Source organism: Ovis canadensis, chromosome 1 (genome assembly GCF_042477335.2).
Source record: "Ovis canadensis isolate MfBH-ARS-UI-01 breed Bighorn chromosome 1, ARS-UI_OviCan_v2, whole genome shotgun sequence".
Lineage (NCBI taxonomy): Eukaryota > Metazoa > Chordata > Mammalia > Artiodactyla > Bovidae > Ovis > Ovis canadensis.
This window is the reverse complement of record NC_091245.1, coordinates 145749144-145772195: the sequence shown is the minus strand read 5'-3', so window position 1 is coordinate 145772195 and position 23052 is coordinate 145749144. Positions and strand designations below refer to the sequence as shown.

The window sequence follows — 23052 nt, the reverse complement described above, 5'->3', positions numbered from 1 at the left end:
GTGTTTTCAGTTTATCATTTTTTCAAATTGCATTTTTTAGGAACATGGTGAAATGAAATCACAGAACACATATGTTATATACTTGGAAGTAGTTGCTAGTTTAAGCTGGGCACTTAACCAATAATGTGTAACTATATGTTTCTATTCCAACTGTATTAATTAATATGTATATAAATATATTAAAATACTGAGTCCAATTTGTACTACCTCGAGTATGAATGAAATATTGGAACAAAATACATTTTGAACACTTTTTTATGTTATATAATTTAGAACATACTTTGTAGACTATAGCCGGCCAGGCTCCTCTGTCAAAGGAATTCTCCAGGCCAGAATTTTGGAGTGGGTAGCTGTTCCCTTCTCCAGGGGATCTTCCCAACCCAGGGACTGAACCCAGTTCTCTCCTGCACTGCAGGCAGATTCTTTATCATCTGAGCCACCAGGGAAGCCCAAGAATACTGGTAGATTGAACCCAGTTCTGCTGCATTGCAGGCAGATTCTTTACCACCTGAGCCACTAGGAAAGTCCAAGAATACTGTTGTGGGTAGCCTATCCCTTCTCCAGGGGATCTTCCCAACCCAGGAATTGAACTGGGGTGACCCAGGAATTGAACCGGGGTCTCCTGCATTGCAGGCGGATTCTTTACAAGCTCAGCTACCAGGGAAGCCCACTTTGTAGATAATTTCTGCAATCCTTATTCTTTGCCACCATGTAAAATCCCTTCTGACAGTTATAATAGTTTGTATTTCAGTGTGGAAATAGGGAATTAGGTATACCTCTTATATTTCAATATGTAACAGGTAAGGAGGATGATTCCAGAAACCCTCCTAATTAAAATAAACAAATATGTGATTCTCCTCCTTTTGCAAACGTGGATAAAATAATTTGTAAATGCACAAATGAGTTCAAAAGAAGAAAGGGAAGTGCCTAGGTGCCCAAACTCGAAAGGCAACTGATCATTACACTGCTAATTGTACTGCTAAGTGTACTAATTCACCATGCAGTTTATGAAGATCTCAATTCTGGTAGAAACCAATGAGCTGAAGTTTAAAATTCACATGACAAATGAACATGAGGCCTGGGATCTTATGAGCCTTTTGAGCCAATATCACTACAAAAGCCAAGACCCTTGAAGAGCTATGCTATCGAGAGAAATAATATAATAAGGTGGGGGGAAATCCGTATCCAGCAACAAAGGAGCTTTCTCTAAGACCTGAGTGAAAATAAAAGTGAAACACAGCAATAATAGTCTTTTCTGAGAAATTAAAATCTCTAGTTAATCATTTTACAAGTTAAGAAGTCAAACTTATACTCTATAGCTGACCCTGAAACTCCAAAATGAGAGATTAACATAAAAATCTCTCTCCAAAAAGAGATCCCCATGCTGGGGATGCTCTTGACTATCTTGCAGAAGCCTTTGCAAAATCACCCTAGAATTAGACTACATAATCAAGGTCACACAGAAATCCACACAAAAATGACAAAACATGGGAGATGACTGAAGAGAGGAACAGAATCTCCAGAACTTTGTTTAATAGAACAATCTGAAAAGACTGAAAAAGAAATTATTTGAAATCATGAAAGAAATGGAAACAATAAGAAAAAATATGGTTTTAATAAAATAATAATACAATATAATTATATATAATGTTTTACATAAATAATAAAATTTTATTATAGTAGTACAATAAAATAATACCAAATTGAACTTTTAGGAAAAAATGTGCTCCCTTGTTTATAATAATAACAGATAGGTAAAAGAAACAATTCACCAGAACACTATAACAATCTTGAACTAGTATGCACTGATAATATAGTCTCAAAATATATGTGTTTATTTCCATTTTTGTGTCAAGTATAATGGAGAATTTTAAACCCAATTCAGTTAATAATATATTAAGCCAATGAAATATTAATTAGACTGTAGAAGACTTGAGCATTTCAATTAACCTCCTTAACCCATGGAATTTTATAGAACCTGTACTCAATATTTAAAAACTATATGTTCTTTTCAAGAAAACATGGATCATCCCCGTGCACCAGCCCCAAGCATGCTGTATCCTGCATCGGACATAGACTGGCTGTTCGATTCTTACATGATAGTATATGGGGAGGGAGGTGGGAGGGGGGTTCATGTTTGGGAACGCATGTACACCTGTGGTGGATTCATGTCAATGTATGGCAAAACCAATACAGTATTGTAAAGTAAAATAAAGTGAAAATAAAAATTGAAAAAAAAAAGAAAACATGGAATATACCAAAATTAATTATATTCTCATCCTGAAAAAGTCTTAAAGATGCAAGTACATCAATATTATGCAGATAATATTCCCTGACCAGGTAAACAAATAAAAATAATAAGGTAAATAAAAATTAATATCTTTAATACAAAAATATAATCAAAATGCTTTATACATTAGGAAATTATCACAATACATTTCTAAATTATTCATGGGCCAAAGTAGAAATCAAAATGTAAATTAGAAAGTATTTAGTACGGGATAACAATGAACACATTATATAACAAAACTTGCCAGATGCTGTTAAAGCACTAAAGGAAACGTTTGAGCTTAAATTCATTTGAAAAGGAATCAGAGTGATAAATAATGATTGAGACATTCAACTAAAGAAGTTAGAGAAGTTTGAAAAAATTAAAATAGAAAGCAGCCACATAAATTATAATAAAGATTAGAAATTTAGTGAAATGAAATAGGAATGAATAACAAAGATCATCAAAAATCATATACTGAGTTTTTAGATCTACACAGGTTTGTTTATATGAGTTTTAATGGTTTCTTCTTTTCTCTTTTTGACCTATCTCTGACATTGTATTAATTGCACATTATTATAAAACTATTGTAAGCAAGACAAAGAAAGCATTCCAAACCAGTAGAACAAGGATGGACTATCAATAAATGGCACTGTAATGTTTCCATAGTTATACCTATAAAACTTCTCACCATGTATAAAAATATGTTCCAACCATATTATATACTACAAATAGAAAGCTAAATATTTTTAAAGAAAAAGCTTTTATGGTATTGGAGCAGAAAATAATTTTGTAAATAAGACAAGCAGAAACTATAAAAGAGTAACAAGTAAGCATATTTAAATGCCTTCAATATCATTGAGGAAATGCAAACATTAAAACCACAATGAGCACTTTTCTCCCACTAGAGTATCTAAAATTAAAGAACTGACATATCAAGTGTGTACTGTCGCCCTGCTTATTTAACTTGCATGCAGAGTACATTATGTGAAATGTCAGGCTGGATGAATCACAAGCTGGAATCATGATTGTCAGGAGAAATATCAGTAACCTTAGATATACAGATGATATCACTCTAGGAGCAGAAATTGATGAAAACTGAAGAGCCTCTTGATGAAGGTGAAAGAGAAGCATGAAGGAGCTGGCTGAAAACATTCCCAAAACTAAGATCGTGACATCCGGTTCCATCACTTCATGGCAAATTGATGGGGAAAACGTAGAAACAGTGACAGACTATTTTCTTGGGCTCCAAAATCATTGCAGGTGGTGACTACTGCGATGAAAGTAAAAGACACTCACTCTTTGAAAGAAAAGCTATGACAAACCTTGACAGCATATAAAAAAGTAGAGACATCGCTTTCCCAACAAAAATCCATATAGGTTCAGTTCAATTGCTCAGTTGGTGTCCGACTCTTTGCCACTCCATGAGTTGCAGCACATCAGGCTTCCTTGACCATCACCAACTGCCAACTTGACCATCACCCAAACTCATGTCCATTGAGTCGGTGATGCCATCCAACCATCTCATCCTCTGTCATCGCCTTCTCCTCCTGCCCTCAATCTTTCCCAGCATCAGGGTCTTTTCAAATGAGTCAGCTCTTGGCATCAGGTGGCCAAAGTATTGGAGTTTCAGCTTCAACATCCGTCCTTCCAATGAACACCCAGGACTGATCTCCTTTAGAATGGACTGGTTGGATCTCCTTGCAGTCCAAGGGACTCTCAAGAGTCTTCTCCAACACCACAGTCCAGAAGCATCAATTCTTTGGTGCTCAGCTTTCTTCACAGTCCAAATCTTACATCCATACACGACTACTGGAAAAACCATAGCCTTGACTAGACACACCTTTGTTGGCAAAGTAATGTCTCTGCTTTTGAATATGCTGTCTAGGTTGGTCATAACTTTCCTTCCAAGGAGTAATCATCTTTTAATTTCATGGCTACAGTCACCATCTACAGTGATTTTGGAGCCCAGAAAATAAAGTCTGATACTGTTTCCACTGTTTCTCCATCTATTTCCCATGAAGTGATGGGACTGGATGCCATGATCTTCGTTTTCTGAATGTTGAGCTTTAAGCCAACTTTTTCACTCTCCTCTTTCACTTTCATCAAGAGGCTTTTTAGTTCCTCTTCACTTTCTGCCATAAGGGTGGTGTCATCTGCGTATCTGAGGTTATTGATATTTCTCCCAGCAATCTTGATTCCAGCCTGTGTTTCTTCCAGCCCGGCGTTTCTCATGATGTACTCTGCATAGAAGTTAAATAAACAGGGTGACAATATACAGCCTTGATGTACTCCTTTCCCGATTTGGAACCAGTTTGTTGTTTCATGTCTGGTACTGTTGCTTCTTGACCTGCCTACTGATTTCTCAGGAGGCAGGTCAGGTTGGGCTCGTATTCCCATCTCTTGAAGAATTTTCTACAGGTTGTTGTGATCCACACAGTCAAACGCTTTGGCTTAGTCAGTAAATCAGAAGTAGATGTTTTTCTGGAATTCTGTTGCTTTTTTGATGATCCAGTAGATGTTGGCAATTTGATTTCTGGTTCCTCTGCCTTTTCTAAATCCAGTTTGAACATCTGAAAATTTACAGTTTACATACTGTTGAAGCCTGGCTTGGAGAATTTTAAGCATTACTTTGCTAGTGTGTGAGATGAGTACAATTGTGCAGTAGTTTGAACATTCATTGGCATTGCCTTGGTCTGGGATTGCAATGAAAACTGACCTTTTCCAGTCCTGTGGCCACTGCTGAGTTTTCCAAATTTGCTGGCATATTGAGTGCAGCACTTTCACAGCATCATCTTGTAGGATTTGAAATAGCTCAATTGGAATTTCATCACCTCCTCTAGCTTTGTTTGTAGTGATTCTTCCTAAGACCCACTTGACTTCACATTCCAGGATGTCTAGCTCTAAATGAAGGATCACACCATCATTATTATCTGGGTTGTGAAGATCTTTTTTGTATAGTTCTTCTGTGTTTTCTTGCTACCTCTTCTTAATATCTTCTGCTTCTGTTAGGCCCATACTGTTTCTGTCCTTTATTGTGCCCATCTTTGCATGAAATGTTCCCTTGGTATTGCTAATTTTCTTGAAGAAAATTATCTCTAGTCTTTCCCATTCTATTATTTTCCTCTATTTCTTTGCATTGATCACTGAGGAAGGTTTCTTATCTCTCCTGTTATTCTTTGAAACTCTGTATTCAAATGAGTATATCTTTCCTTTTCTCCTTTGCCTTTCACTTCTCTTCTTTTCTCAGCTATTTGTAAGCCCTACACAGAGAACCATTTTGCCTTTTTTATATCTTTTTCTTGGGGATGGTTTTGATCACTGCCTCTTGTACAATATCATGAACCTCTGTTCACAGTTCTTCAGGTACTCTATCAAATCTAATCCCTTGACTCTATTTCTTACTCCCACTGTATAATCATAAGGGATTTTATTTAGGTCATACCTGAACAGTCTAGTGGTTTTCCCTACTTTCTTCAGTTTAAAACTGAATTTGGCAATAAGGAGTTCATGATTTGAGCCACAGTCAGCTCCAGGTCTTGTTTTGCTTACTGTATAGAGCTTCTCCACTTTCAGCTGCAAAGAATATAATCAATCTGATTCTGGTATTGACCATCTGGTGATGTCCATTTGTAGAGTCTTCTCTTATCCACCTGCCAATGCACAAGATGTGAGTTCTATGCCTGAGTTGGGAAGATCTCCTGGAGAAGGAAGTAGCAACTCTCTCCAGTATTCTTGCCTGGATGATCTCATGTACAGAGCAGCCTGTCAGGAAACAGTCCATGACTTAGTGAATGAACAACAATCCTAGAATGGTTTCTTCTTCTAGGAACAGTACAGTAACTGGGACCAGAATTATCTAGCAGCTTCTCATTCACCTGTTGCCCCTGAGCTGGCAAGACTCTAACAGCTGAGGCTTTTCATACATCTCTCTGTGTGTTCTCCTGTTTCTCTTCAGTATAGTGTCTTCAGAGATGTTGGAATTCTCACATGGTCATTCAGAGCTCTGAGTCCATGTTCCAAGAAAGAGCTAGGTGGAAATCTTATCTCCTTGTGACTGAGACTCAAAATCCATGTAGCATCACTGATGCTTTTGTTGTTTAAAAGAGTCACCAAGAGTGTATATCCAAGGGGAGAAGATTTAGACTTTGCTTATTGATGAGAACACTGTCAAAGAACTTGCTGACATGTTTTAAAATCACCAGAACCGGAGTCTGAACTGTAGTAATTTTGTTGCAGGCAGGGGACCCCTTCCAGGGCCCGAAACTGGGCTCTCGTCTAACACTCAGAAATGAATTATCTGAGGAGACGCATGTGCTGACAAAGCAAGAGATTTTATTGGGAAAGGGCGTGGAGAGCAGTAGGGTAAGGGAACCCAGAACAGCTCTGTCACATGGCTTGCAGTCTCAGGTTTTATGGTGATGGGATTCATTTCCATGTTGTCTTTAGACAATTATTCTGACTCAGAGCCCTTCCTGGTGGTGCACGCCTTGTTCAGCCAAGATGGATGCCAGAGAAAAGGATTCTGGGAGGTGGTTGGACATGTGGTGTCTCCTTTGGACCTTTCGCTAACTCTTCTGGTTGGTGGAGGCTTATTAGTTTCGTGTTCCTTACCAGGACCTCCTTTAGGTAAAACAGCTCATGCACATGGTTACTATGATGCCTGGCTAGGGTAGGCAGTTTTAATCAGTGTGCTTCCCCTAACAATTTTATTTTATGAGGTAAATCCCTAGAATCCATTGGTTTAGAGAAAGACATCTGGTGGCGCCTTGTACTTCTAACAGCAGTCTTGTGGCCATTCTCACAAATAATTCTACAGTCTCCTTTTCTGTACTTAAAGAGAGAAAATGCTCATTCTCAAATTCCTCCAAACTTTGTCTCTCCTCCTCTAAGCCTACAGCACTCCCCAGGGACTGTTTCCATTCTGGACTGGGGATAGAGTTTTTATAATAAAAATATTCTTCTCCTTGTTATATTTTGCTCTTTCATCAATCTTTAACATGAATTATCAGTGTCACTCATTATTGTGCTGAACACTTTTTTGGCTCCTTATTCAGCATACCCAACATTTGGGTCTCTAGAGTGCACTTCCTTTCTCCAAAGCCAATGACAGAGGAAAGAATATAAATATCAGCACCACTGTCATCATACTGCATAGACAGTTGTGCCTGAAATAGTGCTCCTAAATGAAAACAAACTAAATACTGCTTACCTCAAGTGGTGTGCACCAGGCCTTAGGGTCCATGCTGATCAACTATTTTTGTTTCTCCTACTGTCCCTTTGAACGATTCAGTGAAATAGTTCAATTTTTTTTACCCTATCTGCTATCTCAGATTCATCTCCTTATTCTATTCTTTCTGAGTATAAAAGAACCCCGGTGCTTTCAAACGTAAAAACTGCCTCACATCAGTGACAGATTCCATCCATTGTATTCATACCGGATCCTACTTTAGAGCAAAACAACCTCTCTCAGCTCTGGCCTGGTCAACAGGTAAGCCACAATGCAGAAGAGGTGAGGGCTCTGTCACTGGAGTTTTCTCCCCTACCTGCTTTGAGCTTTGCGGCTCTCCTCCACTGGGTTCTCTCTGGTTCTTCAATGTTGGGAGGAGGTAGGGAAGAAGGTGAGGAGGAGGAATATATGGGTGCACTTCACTGTTGGGGTTTGAGGGTAGGTATTAGGTTACACTCTTCCTCCTTGTATTCATGTCACTGTTTTCATTCTGAAATCTTCCTGACCTTGGTACACAACTAAGAAATTTCACATTGAGTAATTTGTGAAATGATGGATTTAAGGAAGTAGTACTTCTAGGCCCTGTGGACATGGTGCTCTCTAAGCACCTGGGAGTTTACATAAACATGAAAGAGAGAAGAAAGCACAGGGTAAAAAAAAAAAATTGTTTTTAATTAAAATGTTTTAAATTGGAATATAGTTTATTTACAATGCTGGGTTAGTTTCTGCTGTGCCTCAACATGAATCAGCTATATATATATACATACATACATATTCCCCTCCTTCATCTTCCAGCCCCATGCCGCCCCTCTAGGTCATCACAGAGCACCAAGCTGGGTGCCCTGTGTTAATACGGCAGCTTCTTTACTAGTATGTTTTACACATATTGATGTATATATGTCAATACTACTCTCTCAGTTTGTCTTACCACCTCCTTCCCCTGCTATGTCCACACGTTCATTCTCTATGACTGCACTTCTATTTCTGCCCTGCAAATAGATTCATCTACACCTTTTATCTAGATTCCATATATATGTATTAATACATGATATTTGTTTTTCTCTTTCTGACTTACTTCACTCTATATGAAAGATTCTAGTTCTGACCACCACCCCTCTGCTTTGTAAATGGGCTTGGATCACTGAGATATTGGTTTCTTGAGTAAAAGAATAACAGGTTCCTGGAGGAGAGAATTTCCCAAGCAAGAGTCCATGGGGTCGCTAAGAGTTAGACACGACTGAGCAACTTCACTTTCACTTTGCACTTTCATGCACTGGAGAAGGAAATGGCAACCCACTCCAGTGTTCTTGCCTGGAGAATCCCAGGGACAGGAGAGCCTGGTGGGCTGCCGTCTATGGGGTCGCACAGAGTCAGACATGACTGACGCGACTTAGCAGCAGCAGCAGAGGAGAGGAAGCACAGGGCATGGAGAGTGAAGCCTGAGTAGGGCAGCCCTGGGCGCGGAAGTTGTGCACACTGCCTGGACCCACAATATTCTGCTTTCTGTCAGCTCTGGGCTCCCTCAGTCGTGGCCATAGTCTAGTCTGACTTCTGCTTATTTCCTCTTTCCTGTAAGAGAAAAGATCATGAAATATGAGAATTCATCATTGCCAAGTTTTATATGATGCCTAAACTTAATAAGGAACAAAATATTTTTTACGTAGCTTTTACACAATTAGAAGCAAGGCTTAAATGCAAATTTCCCAAGGACAGTTATAACGATTAAAATCATTCATAGTCAAATGTCAACAATTAAGATACAATCAGCTTTTGCAATGATGGTGGAAGGAGAGAAAGGCCACTGGACTTCTGCTTCCTGATGGGTGGGAAATAACAAAGTCTAACATCTAGGTGGGAAAATGACTCACAGATGTTTAAGGAGACCAAGACTGGCTCCTTTTACCACAACTGCCTCTGGAGAAGTAAAAACTTTTTTCTGAGATATGTGATATTTTACATGAGTCATGCCTCCAAATGTTTTGTCTCAAAGTACACAGAAAAGACATGAAAGGAACAGGGGATCTGGATTCCCTGTGGACTGTAATTCTGATTCTGAAGAACACATGCAGTTGCTCAACCACACTGCTGGATTGAGAAATGAGGTCTTGAGAATTAGCACAAAGAAGTGCTTTTGAGATAATAGAGCTTTGCAGTGTTCCATTGCTTGCAGGGAAACAGCAGGATGGATGGCTTTCCCTCTAAAGGACTAAACCTCTAAAACCCAGCCATGATGGAACTGAGGCTTTGGAGTTGTTTCAGGGGAACACTATAAAAAGTAAAACTCCTATCACAGTTCACATTACTTCAGCACTGACATTACTTGTGTGCATTTGTTTTTTTTATTTAGTTTTGGTGAAGTTGGTACATATCACTGGAGGGATCCAGCCTTCATATCAGGAGAAAAGGAGAGAAGTGAAGTTACTATGTGAAGAATTTGGCCAGATTTCCAGCTCCTGCATGCATTAGCACAAGGATTTCATCCCAAGAAGTTGGTAAGGCACTGACAGTGCCGAGAAACTGCTTTTGAAATAACTTTGAAGTAATTTGTTCTTTTTTTTTTTAACCTCCAGACTTTTCATGATTATTGGTTTCTTTGTTATTTATGATTTCATTAAAAATTTTGAAAATTGCAGATGTTGCAGCTCACTTAAACTTCTAAAATTTTTCTTCAAGTTAGGCCTCTTCTAATGTGTACTTACCTGATGGAAAAGCCAAACTTTAGTTTAAGGAACATTGTCTTTTGTGCTCACCTCTGTTGTCAGAGCTGCTTTTGGTGGTTCTGTGACCTGAGTCTGTTCTGGCCCCTGGATCCAGCCATAAATTCTATCTTGGATGCCATTCTCAAGTAGATTCCCCCCCGCCTCTCACCCTCCACTGAATAAATACATATGGAAAATGTTGGTATTCCTATGTTTAGCACTAGATGAGAATGTGTATATTTGATTTGGGAACCCCAAAATATAATTTTGAAGCAAAGATAGATAGTGGTAGAAGTGGCAGATGAAATTACACCTTATCCTCTTATTAGTTTATTGGAGGGGAAACCCACTTTGTATTTCATTCTTTGGCTGTGACTTGTGGTTATCTAAAAAGACAGATTCTCATTCTTCATTTAAGGTAAGACTATAGTTATAATAATTGAAAAGACCTAGAAAATGTTTAGAGTATATTAACAAATCAATCATTTGGAATAAATGTCCAAACATGAATGATAAGTAGGAGGTCTCCTGGAATCATCTAGATAACCTCTTCAAGATTCCACTTCTTGTTATGATGACTTGGCCTCATCTATTCAAGAATGTTACCAGACAAAACAAACAGGCATGAAAATGATTGTAGCAAAGCAAATTCTTTGTGTTACAGTTTTCACCTGTTTTATTACAATCAGTAGAGGTAGAATTATGCTGAATTAAGTCTCTTTAAGATGGAATTATGAAAGGTATTCTGTTTACTTGGTTTTTACTTCCTTTGGAGAATAGAATAGTGATCCTAATAGCTAGCAAAGATTTACCTGATCTGGCTTCCCTAGAAAGATAATTGTAAGATTTTCAGTTCAGCTCTGTTGCTCAGTTGTGTCCAACTCTTTGTGACCATGTAGACTGCAGCACGACAGGCTTCCCTGTCCATTACCAACTCCCAGAGCTTGCTCAAACTCATGTCCATCGAGTCAGTGATGCCATCCAGCCATCTCATCCTCTGTCTTCCCCTTCTCCCCCTGCCTTCAATCTTTCCCAGCATCAGGGTCTTTTCCAATGAGTCAGTTGTTTGCATCAAGTGGCCAAAGTGTTGGAGTTTCAGTTTCAGCCTCAGTCCTTCCAGTGAATATTCAGGACTGATTTCCATTTCCTTGCAGTCCAAGGGCAATGGCAAGCCACTCCAGTACTCTTGCCTGGAGAATCCCACAGACGGAGGAGCCTGGTAGGGTGCAGTCCATGGGGTCGTTAAGAGTCGAACGTGACTAAGTGACTTCAATTTCACTTTTCACTTTCATGTATTGGAGAAGGAAATGGCAACCCAAGAACTCCAGTGTTCTTGCCTGGAGAAACCCAGGGATGGGGGGCTCTGGTGGGCTGCCATCTTTGGGATCGCACACAGAGTCGGACATGACTGAAGCGACTTAGCAGCAGCAGTCCAAGGGATTCTCAAGAGTCTTCTCCAACACCACAATTCAAAAGCATCAATTCTTTGCTGCTCAGCTTTCTTCATGGTCCAACTCTCACATCCATACATGACTCTGGAAAAACCACAGCTTTGACTAGACAGACCTTTGTCGGCAAAGTAATGTCTCTGCTTTTTAATATGCTGTCTAGGTTGGTCATAACTTTTCTTCCAAGGAGCAAGCATGTTTTAATTTCATGGCTGCAGTCACCATCTGCAGTGATTTTACAACCCAAGAAAATGAAGTCTCTCACTGTTTCCATTATTTCCCCATCTATTTCCCATGAAGTGATGGGACTGGATGCTATGATCTTTATTTTCTGAATGTTGAGTTTTAAGCCACTTTTTCACTCTCCTCTTTTACTTTCATCAAGAGGCTCTTTAGTTCTTCACTTTCTGCCATAAGGGTGGTGTCATCTGCATATCTAAGGTTATTTATATTTCTCCCAGAAATCTTGATTCCAGCTGTGCTTCATCCAGCCTGGCATTTCGCATGATGTACTTTGCATATAAGTTAAATAAGCAGGGTAGCAATATACAGCCTTGACATACTCTTTTCCCAATTTGGAACCAGTCCATTGTTCCATGTACAGTTCTAACTGTTGTTTCTTGACCTGCAAACAGATTTCTCAGGAGTCAGGTGAGATGGTCTGGTATTCCCATCTCTTGAAGAATTTTCCACAGTTTGTTGTGATTCACACAGTCAAAGGTTTTGGTATAGTCAGTAAAGCAGAAGTAGATGTTTTACTGGAACTCTCTTTTAAAATTTTGTGTGTAACATGATACTTTGTGCTACACACAAAATTTTAGTCCCTCAGAATGTTTAACCATTAAAAAGCTTTTCTTTATCCATTCCCATCCCCCTTCAATTCCACTTCACTGTAATCAACTTAAATTATTTTGTGATTATATACTTTCACATATTTTATTCAGTGGCTTTCTTTTTATTCTCTTCAGGCCTTTCTTCTGGAAATCATACTAGATAGATGTTGGCCTCTTGGGAATTTTCCTTTTTGTGTTTTAATTCTTTTTTTCTATTTGTAAATTTTATGCACTTTTGAGTTGTTCTGGGAAAATTCTTCCATCTTCTACTGGGTTTCTTTTCAGCTATGGCGATTAAGACTATATATTGTGTTTTTTTTTTTAATTTCAATAAATATATATTGTTTCTTTTTCATAATCACCTGTCCATACATCCTAGATGAAATACCTGCATCATATTATGGATAATTAAATTTTATTTTCAATATCTTTTCTGATTGTATAAATAATTATTTTTACTCCACATCAATTCCTTTTGTGTTTTATTTTTTTCTTTCTCTCATGGTGTTGGTTTTCATCAAAACTAATCTGTATGGTCGAGAATTCCAGCTAACTCGTCAGTATCCAGCCTGGAATGAAGGATAAAATCATATGCCAAGGGTCTATACTTCACTTGCTTTCAGCTAAAGTGAGGCAATGAGAATAATGTCCTAGAAACTGTTTCTCTGGCTCTAACATCTCCTAGTTCTCTATGGTGTCATCACTTAATTGGGTTACTACCCTGTCTCTTTATCTACACACTGTTCATTACAAGCCTTACCATAACTGCAGAGGCATGATGCCTGGTGATAGAGCGTTGTGTGTAATCATCCAGTCTCAATGCTCCCCTTGCTGTAACCCAGCAATCATGTCAATGGGACCATGCTCTATGTAGTAGTTGGAAGATTGCTTTTAGCATTTAACAGGATATTCATGGTGTATTTCCAGGTTATCCACCTGATTCTTTTTAATGACTGCATATTATTACATTGTGGAGACATATTATGATTTAATTACAAACAAGATTGTTAAATTATGGATTGTTTAGTTGCTTCCAGTGTTTCCCTATTGTAAACAAATGTTTAACAGTATATTCTTGCTATTAAAGAACAGATTCTTAGAAGTATGATTGCTGAGTTAAAGAGTATGAACATTTTTAACAGTTTATGCTTCCATAAACAATATGAGAGTGTCTGTTTCTCCACTTTTAAATCAACCTTAAACCTTTTTAATTTTGTAAAACCAATAGATGAGAGTGGCATCTGACTTATTTTGACACATACTGCTTCTGTTATAAAAAAGTTCTCCTATATTTTTTCTAGTATGGTTATAGTTCTGTTGTTTTCACATTCACATCTTAAATGATCTGTCATTTATTATGGTACAAGTGTGATGTAGTAATTCAACTATTCTTTTTCGTATGACAATTGTTACTTTAATACTATTAATTGAATAAAACATCCCTTCTCCACTGATGTGAAATGAGAAATGTATCATATGTAGGTTCCACTATAAACTTGCATTATTTCTGAACTCTTTTCTAGTCCACTGAACTACTTCTCAACTCTTGGGTGCCTATGAGACTTTATATTTACAACAATAAGGAGATACATTTTAATATCTGGCAGGACACATCCTTTCTCATTTTCTCATTATCTTTTTCAAAATTTTCTTAGTTTTTTGTATCTACTTGTCAGATTGAAAGAAGAAAAAATATCAAAATTCTGTTTGCAATACTATTAAATTTATCTAATGATATTCCCATCTAGCAAAGTAGTATGTTTGTTCCTGTATCTTCTTTAGTTAGACTTTATAGGTTTCTTCTTATAATTTTTATTACTTCCTTGTTAGATCCATATTTCAGTTCAGTTCAGTCGCTCAGTCATGTCTGACTCTTTGCCACCCCATGAATTGCAGCACGCCAGGCCTCCCTGTCCATCACCAACTCCTGGAGTTTACTCAAACTCACGTCCGAGTCGGTGATGCCATCCAGCCATCTCATCCTCTGTCGTCCCCTTCTCCTCTTGTCCCCCATCCCTCCCAGCATCAGAGTCTTTTCCAATGAGTCAACTCTTCACATGAGGTGGCCAAAGTACTGGCGTTTCAGCTTTAGCATCATTCCTTCCAAAGAAATCCCAGGGTTGATCTCCTTCAGAATGGGCTGGTTGGATCTCCTTGCAGTCCAAGGGACTCTCAAGAGTCTTCTCCAACACCACAATTCAAAAGCATCAATTCTTTGGCGCTCAGCTTTCTTCACAGTCCAACTCTCACATCCATACATGACCACAGGAAAAACCATAGCCTTGACTAGACAGACCTTTATTGGCAAAGTAATGTCTCTGCTTTTGAATATGCTATCTAGGTTGGTCATAACTTTCCTTCCAAGAGTAGGTGTCTTTTAATTTCATGGCTGCAATCACCATCTGCAGTGATTTTGGAGCCCCCCAAAATAAAGTCTGACACTGTTTCTACTGTTTCCCCATCTATTTCCCATGAAGCGATGGGATCAGATGCCATGATCTTGATTTTCTGAATGTTGAGCTTTAAGCCAACTTTTTCACTCTCCTCTTTCACTTTCATCAAGAGGCTTTTTAGCTCCTCTTCACTTTCTGCCATAAGGGTGGTGTCATCTGTATATCTGAGGTTATTGATATATCTGAAACACACACATGTGATATATGTGAGATTGAATGCACTCTCATCCTCTGCCGCCCGTCCGCTTCAGCCCACCAGGCTCCCCCGTCCCTGGGATTCTCCAGGCAAGAACACTGGAGTGGGTTGCCATTTCCTTCTCCAGTGCATGAAAGTGAAAAGTGAAGGTGAAGTCAGTCAGTCGTGTTCGACTCTTAGCGACCCCATGGACTGCAGCCCACCAAGCTTCTCCATCTATGGGATTTTCCAGGCAAAAGTACTGGAGTGGGGTGCCATCACCTTCTCCTTCTCCCTTGCTACCAACATGCAATCAATCATGAAATCTGATAGGTTTTAACCTTTATACTTTCTGATACATGACATCCTATTTCTAAAAACAAAAAAATATTAAAAAAACCAAAAATATTTTACTTATTTATTTTGGATTCCCTAGACATAAATTTATATCATTTGCAAATAATAATAATTTTATCTTTTTTCCCAAAATTTAGTTAACAAATTATTTTCTGAAATTTGTTACGTAAGCTAAACTCTGCAAACTATTGGTGCCCCTCAATTATCTTTCTCCTGGCTTTATTACGGATGGTTTTAGTATGTGATCTTTTAATATTTTCTGTTATTTCCTAATAAATGATATAATAAATGGTTAATGATTTTAGGAAATTATCTTTTTTATTTTCATATTAGAATAAAAAAAAATTTTTAATGAGAAGTAACTGCCACATTTTATTAAGATTTCTCTATGAGGAACTGGGGATGATTCTACATCATCTGGGGAAATACTTCTAGCTTGGCATGGATTCTTTTTCTGTGTGCCTGGTTTTTCTCTTGTCCCATGTGATCTTCACTGGAATATTTGCTACTTGAATTATTATTATCTTTTATTATATGCATATGTATTTAGTCAGCGTACACAATATACTGAATCATTCTCAACTGATTTTCAGAATACTTGCTTTTGTCCGAAAATCTCACCAAACCCTCTCTGAGGCCGTGTGATAAACTGTCACTGTCTCATGCCTCAGTCTTCAATTTGGATCTATGCTCTCTTTGGCAATTCTGTTCTCTCGGTGGTAGTAGCAACCTCAGTGGTCAGGAGAGGGGAGATTTTACATCATCTTTGGCAAGAATAAACACTTCCTGCCTGGAGTCCAAAATGAGAATAAATTACCCACTGTGCAGAAACATGGAAGTCATGATATTCCCAATGAAACATGTTTAAATAGTCTCTGGGCAGTCATGTTTTGGGTGTTACTGTTTACAATACCATAGGGGTTACATTTCCATGAGATTTTGAATAATTTAGGAATAAAATACAAATTGTTCATTCTGTGATGTCTATCTTTATTTTGCACTGTTTGCACTTCAGCATTTTAATAGCTTTGAGGGATGGTGTCCAGGTAATTTGCATCTTATTTCTGTCTTTCATGGAAGGAAAGAAAGCATGGAGGTGACTTGGGCAAATCAAGCAAGTTGGCATTGCGGATGATTACAGTTATGATCCTCAAGATAATTCTTAAAAATGGGACCTTTTCACACTCAGATGAAACTGGATAATTGGTATGTCGCTGTTACCTTTTGTTATTTCCTTTTGTTACTGTGGGTTCTACCAGCAAGAGCTTTAATGCATTGTATTTTATCCTTTGCTTGCTGTGTAAAATGGTTCTAAATTTACTATCTTCCCTTGACCTTTTACTGTGCTAGTTGTTTTACTTTTCTCATAACTAAGATTTCCCCATCCTCCCAACCCTTCTTTATTTACTAAACTTTTTAATTTGGTAGCTATTCTCTGAATTTCTTCCAATTTCTTGGTGTATTAATACTTTAACAAAGAAAACCCAGAACTCTGAATGGTGAGGGCTTTTAAATGCCAAGTAGGGAAGAAAAATTGCCTCATTTGTTTTCACATGTGATACTCTTATTAACAACAGTTCGATTCAGTGTTTATTTTTCTGGCAAGAATATTCATTATTGACTCATCCACTCTATTCCTCTCCTTATAACCTTGAGGGCAAAACACAATGAATAGAAAATAAAACTTAAAGCATGAAGCAGAGATTGGGGGTCATGGGAATGTAGCATTATACTTTCTTAAAATTAGTTTAGCTTTTGTGATATTTGCTAGGCAAATAAACTTTGGGTATTAAATCAACAATATATTGACAATTATACAAAATTCAAATGCCAATCTGCACCTACCTGACTTCAGCAGTGATGTAAATAGGATCCTATTAAACAATACAGTTGTTAATGTTATAATGTTGATTTAGTTCCTACAAGTAGTTTTCTAACTTTTATTTTTACACTTTCAGCTAGTCACCTCCTATTGTCCCTTTACTTTTATTCCAGATAGAAGACTATACTTCTTCACCATAAATATGAATTCAAGGATATTTTATAGCACATCATAGCTTGATGCTGGGAGAGATTGGGGGCAGGAGGAGAAGGGGACGACCCAGGATGAGATGGCTGGATGGCATCACTGACTCGATGGACATGAGTTTGAGTGAACTCTGGGAGTTGGTGATGGACAGAGAGGCCTGGTGTGCTGCGATTCATGGGGTCGCAAAGAGTCGGACACGACTGAGCGACTGAACTGAACTGAACTGAACTGATGGTTTGCTAAAAAAAAAAAAAGAAAGAAAAAGCTTTCATGTATATGATCTCACTTGATCTTATAGCTTTTTAAGATGGACAGAAAGTAAATTTCTTATTCCATTTTACAGATGGAAAATCAAAGTTCAGATTACCAAGAAGCTCTCTGATGCATTAGCACATGTGGCTAATTGCATGGATACTCATTAGAACTTTGGCTAGTGCACAAGTCTTTTGACTCCTGGTCCATCATTTGTTCAAGTTAGAACTCTACCAGAAAAGTTTAGCTATTATTTTAACTCTGCTTTATCACTGAGCTTAGACTATGCCCACACCATATCAATGGCAGTACTCAAAGGCAGATGGAATGAATATGGATCACAGAAGTTAAGAAGGAAGAAGTAAAGAATGTGAGTCAAGAGAGGAGTTAGAGGGACTTCCCTGGTAGACTAGTGGTGACAACTCTTCGCTTCCACTACAGATGGAATGGGTACAATCCCTGGTCAGGGAACTAAATTCCTACATGCCCCAGTGCGCAAGCAAAAAAACAAAACAAAACAAAAAAAACAACAACAACAAACCAAAAACAAGAGAGGAGAGATGAGGTAGAGAGAGTAGTGTCATGAAAATTGTCTCTGGACATTTCATGGTACTGTTGTTGTAGATCATCAATCTAAATTTTGTTTTTAAACAAAGTTTTAGACAAAACAAACATCTACCTGAGCCATTTAATATTGATTAGGGTTTCCCAGGTGGCTCAGTGGTAAAGAATCTGGCTGCAATGCAGGAGACACAGGAGATGTGGGTTCAATCCCTGGGTCAGGAAAATCCCCTAGAAAAAGAAATGGCAGCCCACTCCAGTATTCTTGCCCAATAATCCCAAGAGGAGCTTGGTGGGCTTCAGTCCATAGGGTCACAAAAAGTCAGACACTACTAAGTGCACACACATGCTATTCACACATGCTATAAATTATGCTAACAAGGGCATATGTGGATATCTGTTACTCATGTAACTAGTCTTTCCAGTGTTTGTGTATGTGTGTGATTTGTGCTTGTATTTGGAATAATAACAAAAATAACCATTGCTACAACAAATCCTTCCCTCTGAACTCTAGACCTCAGAGATCCCATCTCTTCCTTTCTCAAAGGCCGCACATTCACCTTGCTGCCTCAGTGAGAGTGTTCCTCCCCCTGGGACAGATGCCGGCAAAGTTCGGCAACAAATCTCTTGCCATGGGGCTTCATTGCTATATGATAGACTTCCCAGCCTCACCCCACATAACCTTTCAGCTTACCTTGTCAGTACAGACGTTGCAAACTTGGAATCAAAAGGAAAGTCATGACCCATATCAGGCAATGCTCTTATTTTTATTTTTTATTTTTTATTTTTTTTTTTAATTTTTAGTTTTTTATTTTTTAAATTTTAAAATCTTTAATTCTTACATGCATTCCCAAACATGAACCCCCCTCCCACCTCCCTCCCCAGAACATCTTTCTGGGTCATCCCCATGCACCAGCCCCAAGCTGCATCCAGAAAGTCAAGTGCTGAGATTCCCTGGAAGTAAACTGTAAAATGCAATAACAGAAATTTCAGGTTTTAAACTTTTCTCTCATTGCTGTTTGACTTCTGATCCTATGATGATTCCCTCAGAATATTCTAGAATTGTCAATGCATCTAATCCATTTCTCTAGTACTAGCATTCTAGCATGGAATAAGTTATAATTATGGGACACTGTGGTATTAGGCAGAGACTCACCCTCCCTCTACCATTCTGGCTTCCATTTCTGGCTCACTGCCACTCTCTCCTATGGCAAAGACCCAGAAGCCTGGGAATGGAAGAAATACACTATCAGTTCTCATCACACCTACCTGGCTTTTTGCCACACTCAGCTGAGAGCACCTGAAAAATAACAACTAGGTTAGCTGCCATTTTATTGACTTGTGGAAAAGGAGGAAGCCAAATGGCTTAGTATTCCTGATTTAAACTGAATTCAGTTCAATGCATCACATATTTTTGAGAGCACCCTCTGTGACTGGCACAAAACACACAGAAGTGAATAGGAGTTTGTTTCAGATGAGGCAGATGCTTAAAATATATTGTGATAAGGGGCTATTATTTGTAGATATGAATAAGCAATAGCACTGAGTGGGAGGCATTTGTCACCCCCATGAGAGGCTTACTCGTCCATTTGCATTAGACCCCTCAGCCCCTAGCCTATCTCTGAAGGTGGCAATGGACTCCAAGTGTTCGCTGCAACTCCCTAGGAGGCGCTAGGACCACCCATGGGAAGTAGTGGACTGTTGTAACCATCTTGCCCCCTTGGAATAGCTGATAGCCAATGGCATTAAAGGTATTAAAGGTCTAACCCTTTTACGTTGTGACTTGGCAGGGGACCATTTTAGTAGAAAGAGCAACTAGCACAAAAACTTTTTTTTTTTTTATCAGCAGCAAACCAATGTTAAAACCTGTCATGGCAGTAAGACATCCTTGCAGACCAGGGAACACAGTAAGTAGACTGAAACATATTGAGATAATATTGTAGTATTGAATTACACCAGAGATAATAGCATTGATTCATCCCAGAAGGATATTGTAAATAATGAACAATTAATTGTTGCAGAAACTTTGAAAATAAATCGATGAAAATCAAGAAGACAGATCTGGGTGTCTCAAGGAATCTGTTGGTTTTTTTTTTTTAGAAAGCTCAGCTGAGTCCTCTGTGGTCAGGGTACATGATGTATTTGCAGTTCTGTCTGCTAGGAGCTTTGAAAAAAATTGTGGTACTGTTGTGACCTGGGTGTGGACTCTTCTGAAGTCTCTATGCTTTCTTCTTTGCTCATTGTTGTTCAGTTGCTAAGTCATGCCCAACTCTTTGCAACCCCATAAACTGCAGCACACCAAGCTTCTCTGTCCTCAATTAGCTCCCAGAGTTTGCTCAAACACGTGTCCATTGAGTCAGTGATGCCATCAGTCATCTCACCCTCTGTCGCCCCTTTCTCCTCCTACCTTCAGTCTTTCTCAGCATCAGGGTCTTTTCCAATGAGTTGGCTCTTCATGTCAGATGGCCAAAATATTGAAGCTTTAGCTTCAGCATCAGTCCTTCCATTGAATGTTCAGGACTGATTTCCTACTGAAACCTTAAAAACAACAAGGCTGACAGAAAGACACATGTAAAAACCTCAAGGGAAAAAATATCCTTTAATATTATTTTGATTGAGGAAACAGCCAGAGGTCTCTGGTGATGAGGTGGGGAGCCGGGGTCTATCAGTTTAGAAAAGTGACCAGGAGAGATCTGTTTTTCTGTCTCCTGCATACCACTTCTGTAATTTGCTTTTTTTTTTTTTTCCTCAAAATGAAAATCGCATTCATTGCCTTCTCTGACCCTCCATCTCTGTTGTCACTCCTGTGGTCATGTTGAGAAAATGACATCTTTATAAAAGGTCAAGTATTTGTCATGTAAGAAAACTGCATTCCTCTTTCCCAGAATTATGAATTCAAGAAACAAAGGCAAGAAGTTAGGCTACCACAATCCTTCAGTCAAGTTTATTTGTTTGAGTCATAAGGAATGTACCCACTTTATGGAAGCTTTAAATTATTTATGTGGAAGTAAACCTTTACTGAAAGTTTTCATCCTTCTTTGCTCTGTCATCTCTTTGATCCCCTAGGGTGCATTCAGAAACCTAAGCAGTTTTCCCCCTGCTTGAGATTGTTTTCAAGACATAGTGAAGTTATGAGGCAGTTGTTCCAAACAAGTGAAAAATAACTGTCTTCAAAGACATGTGGATGTAAGGGAAGGTGATAGTTCAAAATTAACAAATTACTACCCCTCCATTAAAAAAACAAAAAACAACTCCCAAACAGTATAAAGATCTTCACCTTCTTGTCAATTTAAGAAAAAGAAAGTGAAATTTCTCAATTGTGTCCCACTCTTTGCGACCCCATGGACTATAGCCTGCCAGGCTCCTCCATCCATGGGATTTTCCAAGCAAGAGTACTGCAGTGGGTTGCCAGTGTCCTCCTCCAGGGGATCTTCCCAACTCAGGGACTGAACCCAGATCTCCTGCAATGCAGGCAGATTCCTTACTGTCTGAGCCACCTGGGCAATTTAGAATGACTGCAAATCATTTTGAAATGCTTGTTCTTTTTTTTTTTTAATTTTACTTTATTTTACTTTACAATACTGTATTGGTTTTGCCATACATCAACATGAATGCACCACGGGTGTACACGTGTTCCCAATCCTGAATCCCTCTCCCACTTCCCTCCCCATACCATCACTCTGGGTCATCCCGATGCACCAGCCCCAAGCATCCTGTACCCTGCATCGAACCTAGACTGGCGATTTGTTTCTTATATGATAGTATACATATTTCAATGCCATTCTCCCAAATCATCCCACCCTCGCCCTCTCCCACAGAGTCCAAAAGTCCACTCTACACATCTGTGTCTCTTTTGCTGTCTCGCATACAGGTTATCATTACCATCTTCCTAAATTCCACATATATGTGTTAGTATACTGTATTGGTGTTTTTCTTTCTGGCTTACTTCACTCTGTATAATCAGCTCCAGTTTCATCCACCTCATTAGAACTGATTCAAATGTATTCTTTTTAATGGCTGAGTAATACTCCATTGTGTATATGTACCACAGCTTCCTTATCCATTCATCTGCTGATGGACATCTAGGTTGCTTCCATGTCCTGGCTATTATAAACAGTGCTGCAATGAGCATTGGGGTACATGTGTCTCTTTCAATTCTGGTTTCCTCGGTGTGTATGCCCAGCAGTGGGATTGCTGGGTCATAAGGCAGTTCTATTTGCAATTTTTTAAGGAATCTCCACACTGTTCTCCATAGTGACTGTACTAGTTTGCATTCCCACCAACAGTGTAAGAGGGTTCCTTTTTCTCCACACCTTCTCCAGCATTTATTGCTTGTAGACTTTTGGATCGCAGCCATTCTGACTGATGTGAAGTGGTACCTCATTGTGGTTTTGATATGCATTTCTCTGATAATGAGTGATGTTGAGCATCTTTTCATGTGTTTGTTGGCCATTTGTATGTCTTCTCTGGAGAAATGTCTATTTAGTTCTTTGGCCCATTTTTTGATTGGGTCATTTATTTTTCTGGAATTGAGCTGCAGGAGTTGCTTGTATATTTTTGAGATTAGTTGTTTGTTAGTTGCTTCATTTGCTATTATTTTCTCCCATTCAGAAGGCTGTCTTTTCACCTTGCTTATAGTTTCCTTTGTTGTGCAGAAGCTGTTAAGTTTAATTAGGTCCCATTTGTTTATTTTTGCTTTTATTTCCAATATTCTGGGAGGTGGGTCATAGAGGATCCTGCTGTGAT

General features: G+C 38.6%; 1 long non-coding RNA gene across 1 annotated transcript in view; it reads left to right on the top strand.

The window, feature by feature from the left end:
- The window catches only part of LOC138434276 (uncharacterized), a 60240-nt gene extending 39872 nt beyond the window's left edge, over positions 1 to 20368 (top strand). The window contains exons 3-6 of the long non-coding RNA XR_011254706.1: positions 9847 to 9991; positions 16545 to 16670; positions 17460 to 18115; positions 20153 to 20368. This is a non-coding gene — a long non-coding RNA (uncharacterized lncRNA). The remainder of the gene's footprint in view (positions 1 to 9846; positions 9992 to 16544; positions 16671 to 17459; positions 18116 to 20152) is intronic.
- The last annotated feature ends 2684 nt before the right edge of the window (positions 20369 to 23052 follow it).